At 33.3% G+C, this 12,763-nt stretch overlaps 1 pseudogene; it reads left to right on the top strand.

Moving 5' to 3' along the window:
- The first annotated feature begins 405 nt into the window (after window positions 1–405).
- On the top strand, window positions 406–4,094 carry LOC107869190 (annotated as a pseudogene).
- Window positions 4,095–12,763: the final 8,669 nt, after the last annotated feature.

Raw genomic sequence — 12,763 nt, 5'->3', positions numbered from 1 at the left:
GAACAACATCAAAGGAAAATTCAAGAGGATTCAGAAGGAGCTAAAGGGAATCTTTTTTGCAATGGCTCATACTTACGTAAAGGCAAATTTTGATCGACTAATGGAAGATGTAGACAAAATCGATGAGAGGTTGAGGCCTTACCTATTTGAAATTGGCTATGAAAATGGTCCATAGAACATTCAAATGTAAATAGATCAACGGTGATGACTTTGAATATTGCAGAGTCGCTGAATTCAGCAAATAGAGAGGCAAGAGAACTGCCAATAAAGAAGCTGCTACAATTCATGATGAATTTATTAATGAAATGGAATAATGGAAACAGAATGAATGCATAGGCAACATTTACTGAATTGGGAAACAAGTACAACACAATAATGAGGGAAAACCTCTTTTTATCAGATAAAATGAAGGTAAAGAAACTGTATTGTTATTTATATTTCATACTGACTAAAATATGGTATGGTACAGTTGCTTCATGTTTTGTTGTATATTACAGGTAATGGCTTCTACCAGTCATGTGTATGTTGTGATTGATGAAATTCAAAAGCAAAGCATTTTGTGTATGCGTGAAAAAAAATGTAGCTGCCTACAATTTCAGGTTGATAAAATCTCATGTCCTCATGCTATGGCAGTATTGAGTTACACTCATATGAATGTACAATCCTACTGTGTAGCTTATTACACAAAGGAAAACTATTTGAAAGCCTATGAATTTCCAGTTATTCCACTTCCTGATGAATCAATATGGCACATTCGAACAGAAGTATTGGATATCAAAGTACTACCACCAATCTGGAAGTCGAGACCAGGTAAACCAAGGAATAGCAATTGAGGCAAAGGCATTATGGACTACATATCTGCACAGAAAGTATCATGTGGATGGTGTGGAAAGGTTGGACACAATCAAAGAACCTGCGCAAATGACCCAACAAGAATTTAGCAAGACATTCTTGTAGTTCCTCTTTTGTTTTTTCAAATAGGCCAGTTCATTCTAGATTGCAAAACATATTACAGGAATTGATTTCACATTTTAAGCTGAAATGTGAAAAGTTGTATACTTTTACATGAAATGTAATAGATAATGCCTAAGATTTTACATTTTAAGCTTCCTAGTTTGATTGCTAATTAAATATTTCGACATTATATGGATTTCAACTTCTGTTTTTCATTGTCTTTATGATATTTTTGTGATTAATTTATTTAGTAGTATGATGTGTATATATATATAAATCCATAGCGAGTTTCATTCAATACATACTTTTGAGCGTCATCTGTATAATATACAGTACTGGTTAAATGACATCATCATATACAGATGATATGTATGTGTCCAGAGAGAAAGTGTTTCTCTTATTGCTGTTCATCATAGAATGACTATAATGACAGTCATGTTATATATTCTTCTTCAGGTTCCTAAGAGATATAGTTCAACTTGGTTTTGGTATTTGGTGCAATTTAGACTATAGCAACTCAAGGTTAGGATGTCCATTTCTTCAAGCCCCAGTGAATATCTCTATTGCTCAAACTCTTCAAAAATGTCAACAAGAGCGTGTTGGATTCTCTATAACTAGTATAGTTTTGGAGAATGAGAATTTTGGAGAATGAGTCCACGCAACTTAGGTGAATAGACCTAAAATGTTCGACAAATCGATGAAATCTAACTAGTAACTTTATTGGTGGAAATGGAAAGAAAAAGAACCTCACAACAGTCAACCAACCAATAGGATGTGCAAGTTGCAACTTCTTCATGTAATCTGTTAATATAAAAGCATACAAGCACGTGTATCTTGTTGTCAACTTCAGTGTAGGACTTAGGAAGAACAAGTTCAGTTTAAGGGTACCAAAAGAACTGAGTTCTTATTATCAGTTGAAGAAACTAGATATTTCTTCCAATCAGCTTGTTGGACCCTTTTCACCAATAATTTTGTCATTGCCATCACTCAGTTATTTGGATATTTCTGGAAACAAACTTACTGGAAAGCTTTAAAAGAATGTGACATGTAGTCAAGAACTTTATTTTTTGAATCTATCATCAAATTACTTGACAGGGGATTTTCCTTCTTGTTTGCACTCTAGTTCTGGTTCTAAGATTATATTGTTTTCTTGGAATTGTTTGTGGAATAAAGAGCAATGGCAAATCCTTATTCATTTTGTTGGAATGAAGCTTTGGCTATTAGTATTAAGCCTCATAAGAAAAAGTTTGAAGGGGGAAATGGTAAAGTTGTTCTTGCTTCAAGTATGGTAGGAGGTTTTGTTGGAGTAGTAGCTATTATCGGTTTGGCTTTCGTGGTTTTTAGAAAAGAGTATACCAAGAAGAAAGCTAGTAAAGCCCCTAAAAAAAGATTGATAATTGAAAAAGTCTCTCCTGCTCACACTCTTAAGTTTCTTAATGATCCAAGTAAGCTCTCTTATGTTAATGATTTCAACTTGTGAAAGTTTTTAGATGCTGAAAATTGTATATCTAGTGTTTTGTCATTGTACTTGCAAAGTCTATATAAACATTTGAGTTTATACATTATTCCCAAAAGGAGTTTCTTTGTATATAGTTTGTACATATCAATTTGCTTTAGAAAATTATCAAATAATTTGCTGTTAGGAGATGAATTGTCCAATAATCTTTTATTCTTGATAGGGTATCTTTCAGAAACGAGGAAGTTGGGACTGCTCGGGGCCACTCCTTATCAAACGTTTGTCTTAAATGAGCTTCGAGAGGCCACAAATAACTTTGATATATCAAATATAATTGGTGCAAGCTCCAGTGGGCAGGTATTATGCATTTCCTTACTGAATACCTTAAGACCATTTGAACAATGTTAATTCACATGTACTATTTTGTAGTTCATTCCTCAGTTCTCTTGCATATATTGTGAGTACTTATTGTGCTTTTTTGCATCTGAATAATAGATTTACAAAGGACGACTTACGGATGGTGCTGTGGTTGCTATAAGAAGCCTAAGAATGAGGAAGAGGCAGAGCATCTAGTCCTACACTAATCAACTAGGGCGTATTTCAAAGATCAGATACTGTCATTTTGTTAGTACTATTGGAGACTGCTTTTAATGCAATCGAGATGACTCGAGTATTAGCCGGATATGTTTAGTCCTTGAATTTGTGTCAAATGGGACACTGGAGGGAGTCATATCAGGTACATAGTCTAGAAATTTCATCAGATTTGCGAGTTATCATTTGGTATAACAACTGCAATAATTTGTAATTGAGCATTTAGTTTTAGCTATTTGACTATTTCTACCGCATTACATAAATTATACAAAGTCCAAATAAACGAATTGTGGTATATTGGAAGCGTAAGACATACATTATAACTAACATGCATCTTTGAAATTTTGCAACAATCTATTCCATGTTGTTTGATGCATCTAGAATGTCCTCAATCACGATAACTACCTACTACATTGTACTATTTCTCCTAGATTAGGCAACTCACTGTTTCTCCTTTGCCAGATGCTAAATGTATAGGTGTTTATTGTCTTTAAGATAGTTGTTCTGAGTACTCATTCTGGACATCTTTGCAAACACTCGATTTCACTCGATTTTGTTGAAGTAAATTCAACTCAAAAGTTAACATGGACACAACGGATGTCAGCGTAGTAGGGATAGCAAAGGGAATTCAGTTCTTTCATACTGGAATAGTACCAGGGATATTCTCCAATCAATTGAAGATAACAGATGTCTTGCCGGATCAGAATTTCCATGTAAAGATTAGCAAATACAATCTGCCTTTGTTAACTGAAAATAAGAAAATGGTACACAAACAATCATTTTCTCTTCTTTACTCTATTCTCTCTTGAGCACTCATTTATTCTTGAACATTCATCATTTCGTTATTGCAACTGTTCTTAGGATTCTGGACCGTCTTCTAATGGATCAAAGAGGAATAATGAGCTAAGGTAAATGGATCAAAGAGGAATAATGAGCTAAGGTAAATGATCTCATCATTCTCAACTGCTACTGCTACATTTTAGGTCTACATTGCTTCTCTTTTATGGTTGATTTCAGAAGCACTTACTGGAAACTAATAAATGTTATACTTCTAAATGCAAATTGGTCTAGAAAGGTTTTAGGGAGTCTTTAAATGTATCTCTACCAATACAACAACAACAACATACCCAGTGTATTCCCACAAAGTGGGATCTGGGAAGTTAAAGCATACGCAGTCTATACCACTACCACAGAAGAAGTATAAAAATCACAATACACATTTATACATAAAGAAAATAGTATCAACATTCTAATAAAAAATAAAAGTTTTCAAAATCATATAATCGTCAATATGAATCAATATAGATTCTTCGAAGAACAGAAATGAAAACTAAGAAATTGTATCCCATAAAAAACACCAAGTAAACACTTCCAACAGTATATCAAAAACTTCAAAATATGTCAAAAACTGCACTTGCAAGTTATCTTAAACTATTGCTGCTTTAGAAGATTAGTTTTTCTTTTTCAGTCTTCCAGTAGATTCATCGTTGTTGATAGCACGCTGCTTTTATTTTATCTTTCCATATTGCCACAGTAATACATCATATCGGCTCCGTATGCTATCAATACCATCTAAACTTGCAGGAATTTGAAAGCCTTCAATCATATACTATGCAAAAGCAACTACAAAAATACCACAGTCCATGCAACATATTTCCAAATGAGTATAATAATCAAAAAGAAAAAAAAGTGAAAGACTAGCAACAGTATTAGCTTTTTAGTACTAATTTACGTGTTCTTTTGAATTGGTAATCCGTCAACCATCCGAATATCAAATGAGTCAGCAGCTGTAATTCCATAACTTCTTTTGTCCCCAAAATTAGTAGAAGAAAGCAAGTTTGGTATCAATTCTGAATATGTTGAAACAGCTTTCTTAGCAACACGTCTATATCATGCACCACGTATTGAATCATAAACATAAATACATTGGTCTTTAAAAGACAGACGAGCCAAAACCCAGTGAAAGTTCTCAAAAATATTTATCAGGAATAAAATATTATCAACAGAATACCACAGCATATTACACCTCATAACATATCCGAGGATATACTCAACAATTTCACTGTCCTCTTTAATAACGGCAACATCTTTCCTCTTATCCAAAAACTTTGAGTACAAACTTTGTGTCAAGCAATTCAACCAACAATCAGTTGCTGTGAATGAACTTTCACCATCCAAAAGAGTGTACTTTGATTTCTTCCGAAAGTAGTAAAAAAGCACATCAATATGCTGAAAAGTAAAGATAAAAGAGCATTTTAATAAACTACATTACGTTGTCAGAATCAATAAAGAATATTTCAGTACTACTATACTAGCAAACCATGATGGATAATAAATTTACTGAATCAGTTAAAGGTACTCCTACATATCCAAGCGTGTAGAACCATTCTTTTATTTTAATCGTGACAACACCAAAGTCAAAAGCATTTGTCAAATTATTAACAGATTTGAATAAACAGGACTATAAAAAAATCATGAGACAATGTATTAATTATGATACAAAAATGATTAAAATTTATTCTACAAAAATTTAGAAAGAAAACACTTACTTTGAATTAAGTCGTAATGACTTATCAACAAACTTGTTGAATGAAGACAACAACTTCATATCAAGAAATGGCTCTGTAATACTTATGGTAAATGGATGTTTGATACTGAATATGTGTTTTCTTGAATGTCCTTTATCTACGCACTTAGTTGGTTGACCTTGAACGTTGCTACAACCAGAATCAAACTTGGACACGTATGGTGATTCAAATACGAGGGACAGCCGGTGTGTCATTCAAGATGACAGTTGATTTATCAACTACAGAAGTATCATCAATATTTTTTCTTACACTTCCAACATCAACAAGAACTTCTGTAGCCTCCAATTCAACACTTGTACAACCTAAATCTGTATCAATCTTTCCAACAACTTTCTCAATCATAGAATGTTCACCAATTTTATCAGGTTGAGTATACTTTAAGATTTCACTGTCTGAAACAATTGACCAATCAATTTCCAGACTATTCTCAATCAAATCCTTCATATACTGTACATTCTCCTGAGAAATTGATTGGGTAAACTTTGATACTTCATAATCAGAAAAATTAGACCAACTATCCTCAAAACTATTTTTAACCTCCTCTCCAATCTTATTATCACTTGGTGTAAATTTAAAAAAATTAAAATTTGAAAATGCACTTCATTCATCACCTGTAATAGGTCTATCACCTGCATCTATATCGATACGATTACCTATACCAACAGATTCTTTTTCAACATCATCAACGACATTATTACTTGGGTGATCTCCAACTACTACATCAATATGATCACCTACATCAACATTTTCTTTTTCAACATCATCAACCAGATTAGCGCTCAGTTTATTTCCAGCTTCTATATCAATACAATTCCCAACACCAATAATTTTTTGTCCAACACCATCAACCACATTATCACTTACGTGATTAACCTTAGGTGTACCATCAGTTTTCCGTCCCACATTGTTAGACAAATTAACCCCTATGGGATTCCCTGTATGTGTATCATCATTTTTAAGCCCCATATTATGACCACTGTGATACTCAGCAGACTATTTTAAAAAGTTCAACAAAAAAATATTAGTATAAAACTGTATATAAGTCTTATAAACCAAAATGATACAATAAGCCAAATACCTTAGAACCCTCATTTATATGTAGTGCTTTAAAAATTAGGTCAAATGATGATGTCATCAATTGTTTTATCGACAAACCCTCATCCTTTAGCTGAACATTTTCAAAATCACAAACAAAAAACATCAATTTTTCATAATACTCAACTACCAAAAAGGTGATATTAAACTTTTAAAACACTTAAACATACCGAATTCAAATCAGTTCGCAAAATTTTCAACTTATTTTGGGAATTCACAGGACTGTCTTCTCTCATATGTTCTTTGCCTGAATCAGACAAATCATCAGATTTCTTGAATGCAGCATGTTCCCTTTGAGGTACAGGCTAAAAAACAGGCAACTAAAGAATGCTCTTCTCAATACAAATTGGTTCAATATTGGTTAACACCACCTATACATATGAACAAAAATTTAAAAGTTTTTAAAAGTATATTAATAGTATAAGCAAAAGACCATATATATAAATACACATAGTATAAGTACCTGTTCGCGATTTATATCACCAAAAGTAAACTTCACCTTCCTATAGTTTGGTCTTATCGTCATCGACCAATTAAATATTTGGGGTACACTATCTCCCATATGAATAGCTAGTTTATTGTCCGCATAAGGACAACATTCATAAAACCAATATTGGAATGTCAAAGGGAAACCACCACACTGATACATAGAATTTCGCTTATAATCCTGGTACTTCATTGAATCCAACATATCATGAAAACATAACTTTCCCTAGGGGAATGTCTCAAACTGAGCAGACTCAACCAACAAAAAGGCATCCTTATTTAAGAAGTTACCACACGTAATTGAAAACAGAAAACTATGAATGAAGTAAAGAATGACAATATGCAACGTGTCTCCATCAGATTGCCATTTTTTTCGAAGAAATTTTTTTTAGCTCAAGCTTTGTAACTTTGGATTGATTTGGAAAATACAACTCCATAAGGCGACTACACTGGCTCAAGTTACATGCCAGTGTAACATCACCTGTACACTTTAAGCCACTTATAACAGCAAACTCTGATAGACCGAACCGTAACTTTGTGTCATTCACTTTAATCCATATCTCATCATTTCGGCTAGACAAAACTTTCCTAAGCAACATGCCATGTATCAACTGATTTTGAATGAAAATAGGTGGCAAATCTAAAAAATATCCAAAATAGGTGTTCCTGAACAAATCGAGTTGCACCTTAGTCAACTTATCTTTTAGCTTATTCACAATCGAGCAATTTATATGCACACTAACATGAGTCATGTAATAATAACTTGGTCGAACAACAATATTCCAAACCTGAAAAAAAAACATACATTTCTAAATACATTAACACTATGCATTACATTGCACTAAACAACTACAATAACAACAGCATACAAAGTAAGGTCTCACATTGCACACATATACAAAAAAATATATTATAATTGTAAAAAAGTATAGAATACCTCAACATCTGATAAACTATAATTTGGTTTGTCAAGATGATCTAAAACTTTATGTTTTTTCTTTGAAGATGCACCAGCATCTTCATTATTTTTTCCCGATTTCGTTTCTTTTTTCTCTTCGCACTAACAAATACACGTTCATCGATCTTCTTCTTTCCTTTTGAGAGATCTTTTTCTTCATCTTTGCATGCACCTAAAAGCCTCTGACTCTGTGACCGAGTCATCCGATTAGAAGAAGAAGGACTTTTCGACATAGATTTTCTCTTACGTTGAAACTCTATTCTATCAATTTTCTTCTTCTTCAAGTTTGAAGGACTAGGACAGTCCTTCAACCACAACACCATATATGAAGATTCGGTAAAGTCATCATCTTTAACAATAAATTTAGGGTCAAAATTGACCCCTTTACCAGCTAATCTAAGCTTGCCTTTACTACCCATTTTCTGTTTCATGTCCTTACAATGTAAGAATCACCAACTCAATTTTTAATTTTGATGAAAAACACGGATTTATGAAGCATATTAGAAAGAAGGAGAAGAAAATTTGGGAAAGTTTTGTAAGTAGCCATTGAAAGAGTTATTTATTGAGGTCTTTAATGTGTAAGAGGATCAGTTTTGGACCGTTTAATATGTAAGGATCAGTTTTGGACCAAATGATCATTTAGAAAAATTAAATTAGACCGACTGACTACCTTTATCTAATTTTTACAAGTGCTGGCCATTTCTTTTCAAAATATCCAGCTCATATCCTTTTCCCATTAATAAAATCCAATGTCCACCCATATTTATTGACCATATAATCCACTTACCATATCAAATAAATATATCATTTATTATATTATGGGCAACATAGAATATCTTGTCCTATTTGCTCATAATTGGTGTCAGCAAATTGGACCATTGTGATTAATTTGTCCACATACTGGACATATATGAACAAATATGAGCCATAAGTATTTAATAAAATATTTTATTATGTGTTTAGGTATTCAATTGTAACGGATCATAACGATTTGAGTGTCAAATTAAATTTACTGACCAGTATAACCTAAATTGAATAACAAAGTATATGCAAACATGAATATTATTCCAAAATATTCTTTCTAAAAGGATAAACAAATACAATTCTATTTTCAAATCTAACTTCATAAAGAGCAAACTGTTCAGAAATATATTTATTCCTCCATTTATCTTTACTTATCCACAATTAACTAGTACACATATTAAGAAACATTAAATAATAGGGGTAAGTTCATGTCGTGAAAGGCTTTGTCAAAGCAACCAACAATTTGTTTGTGGTGATCCTCATTTTTCGCCCACAATCGAGTACAAACTCGATATTATTTCAAGAGTATTAAAAAAAATGACCAACTTGATTATTTTTTTTACTCTTCTTGGATAAATATAAACATGAAAAATCATCGCCTTAATATTTATTTAAGTAATTTTTACTTGCACAACAATGTGACCCTCTCAATGTATTTGAATTAAAAGGATCAATATAAGTATTGCACGTGTGAAGTAAAAAAGTTGACTTGATTTTTTTGTACCAAAGGAAAATATTAACTTTCCTTTTGATTTCATGTACTAAAGAAAAATATCAACTTCCCTTTTGATTTCGTGTACCAAAGAAAAAAATTATTAACTTTTCTTTTGATTTCAAAAAAGAATTAAAGTCACCTCCAAAGAAATCTCCTCAATATGATAATTTTTCAACTAATTGACAATTTGAAATTCCTGGGTATTCTCATCTTCTAATTTCACCACAACATTCCTTGTACACGAACTAAAAATTGTTCATAGGAGCCTCTATATAAGGAGATGTTATGAAATCATATCAACCACAATCTTTTGAAATTCATAACCCTTGCAAAGACATTCCTTGGCCTCTTTGTGATCATGTATTTGCAAAACACTGTTGGTGCACATCAACTTTTTTGGTAGCATTGGTGGACGCCACGCAAAGTATACAAACTCCTCGCAACATCAACAGAAGAAGTACATGGAGTGTCTTTTCTGATTTTCAACTTCAAACACTCGCAGAATAAAAATCATAGCTAACTGTAGGAATATCCAAATATTGAACGACTTAGTTCTGAAGAGACTAGACTTGTATTGCTGCGTCATATCCGAAAATCAATGTCCAACTCCTTTCGTATTAATGGGAATCAATTTTTGAAGTTGATGTTATAAGCTGTCGTGTCGTGACTCCAGATAGCATGTTCGTGATCACTCATCTTTGCTTCTTTTTCTTGTAGGTTCGTGAGAAAATGCAAGTGATGTCGATATCAGACCAAGCATATACAAACATTGTCCAGATGATTGGTCAGGAACCACTTGAGACATCATTTTTCGAGTCAGAGTTTTCAATAAGCAACAACTAGGTGCTTCACCCATTTTCTTGAGGATTTGGCTAGCAATATTTGCTCTCACTGCTTGAAAACGAACACTCGAAACAACTCTTTTTTATCCTTGGCAAGAAAATTTATGCCTATTTTCTTAAGTTTTGGCATAGAAAACTCCTTGCATCTTGGCATTGAAGATCAATGGTACCAAATTTCATGTTAATCGACATCGATCAGCCATGTTGAACTAAACTGATGTGTTTCTCCCAATGTTGATCATGCAAAATCGAACCATCGTGCCTTTGGTACCGACACTTACTGCCAGGTTGAAGTTTCACATAGTTGGCATCTATCCGCATAGAACTAAGAAGCGTCATTTGGTCAACACTGTAGACGTGTTCCATCTTTATTTTTTTGTGCAGGTTTATGAAAATGGTCTTGATTTTAGACCAAAAAGGTCGACATGATTGATGTTGAACCATTTGGTGCATTACTTCCTTACTGCTTGATAAGAAAGTGACTTAAAATGATCTGATTTCATCCTTGACGACGCTGAAAGTTTCCCTTTTTAGCTTCATTGAGTATGTACTTGGTGTCATTCTTGCGGTCTTGTGATGATGAAGTTCTGAGTGTCTACAGTACATCCTTGTAAAGCAAACATGTGGTGTATCTCATCTGTGGGGCTCGGCGATAAAGAGGCTTTGAGTGAGAGCATCTCATTCTTGTTAAGGAGCACGTGCGTGATGTTATCCAAATTGGTAGTATAGATACAGAGAGTAGCCTTTTCTGACATTGGTGAGCAAGTACTAGGTACACGTCCATACAAATATTTATTCTCTGAGGGGGGAACAAAAATATAAGTTGTTTGATTTATAAAAATGAAACTCAATGTCCTGATACGTCTGTTTTATTAGCTTTGTGTAGCATCACAATAAATTTTGTATTTTTGACGTAGGAATATCGAAATTAGGAGCCGTTTTTTGTGTTGGAAACTAGACTCGTAGAGCTACATCTCCCGTGGGAATCATAATCAAATTGCACCCAAATCATCTCAAATATTTCCCCAAACCTGATCTTCTAATCTTGGTTCACTAGTTTTATCAGCTTTGTGCAGCGTCACGATAAATTCCATATTTTAACGTAGGAGTATCAAAATCAGGTGACGTTTCTTGCATTGAAAACTAGATTCATAGAGATACGTTTCACGTGGAAATTACAATTAGATTACACCCAAATCATCCCAGATATTTCCCCAAAAATGATCTTCTAATTTTGATTCGCTAGTTTCGTCAACTTTGCACAGCATCACAATAAATTCCGTATCTCGACATAGGAGTAACAGAATCAGGTGCCATTTTTTGATTGGAAAGTAGATTCACAAATCTACAACATACATAAAATCACTCTCAATTCCTTTACGAATTTATACAAATATGTCATCAAAGTCAGCTTAGTTCAGAATCTGATGACCTATTTTGCAACTTTGAATGGCTATAATAGAAAATTCATAACTTGGCGTAGGAGCCTTTGAATCATGATCCGTCTTATTTATTGCGGAGAAGTATCTAAGATCTACCACATATGTAAAAATAATGGTGAACACCTACACAAATTTATACAGATATATTATCGAAATCCACTTTGCCTTGCTGGTCTCTTCACCTTTGCACGTCCACGGTAAACTTAGCGAAGGAACGTCTATCCTCATGTGATATCTATATCAATTCAATGTGTTATTGCCTTGCTCAAATAAAGATACACGATTTTTTTCTTTTTTTAACTCATATGACTGAACTTAGAGTTAAAATACTCTAAGCTGCCTATGTACCTCGAAAGGATCAAGTCATAATGTAGTTCAAGAATGATGAGTTACATTAATTTTTAAAAAATATTATTTTATTTTTCTTTTTTTCTTTCTTTTTTTTAGAGATTCGATCACAGTTTAGACTCATGTAGGCCAGGAGTGACATGCAGTTTAAGCTCGTGCCTTAAGGAGTGTACTGGAGAAGAAGTCTTGCAATGTAACTTTCCTCCCAACCCTTTGTAATGAAGTATTGTTGCACTTCAGTTTGGTATTTATTGCCCCATTGGTTGAAGCAGATTTGCACTTGATCTTGTGTCGACTTTTGAAAATTGAAACTTAGAAGTCTTTTGACATTTTTTTCTTTTGCGAGCAATCAATGTCCAAATATTACCCTTCTGTCTATCGGAGAAGTCATTTTGCATAGATTTTCTTGTTGTTTTCTTCAAGGATGGAACCCCAAGTGGGTCAAAGCTCCCAAATTGTAGCATGATAATTTCTTCAACTTTTG

Source organism: Capsicum annuum, chromosome 4 (assembly GCF_002878395.1).
Source record: "Capsicum annuum cultivar UCD-10X-F1 chromosome 4, UCD10Xv1.1, whole genome shotgun sequence".
NCBI lineage: Eukaryota > Viridiplantae > Streptophyta > Magnoliopsida > Solanales > Solanaceae > Capsicum > Capsicum annuum.
This window is presented reverse-complemented; position numbering and strand designations above follow the sequence as displayed.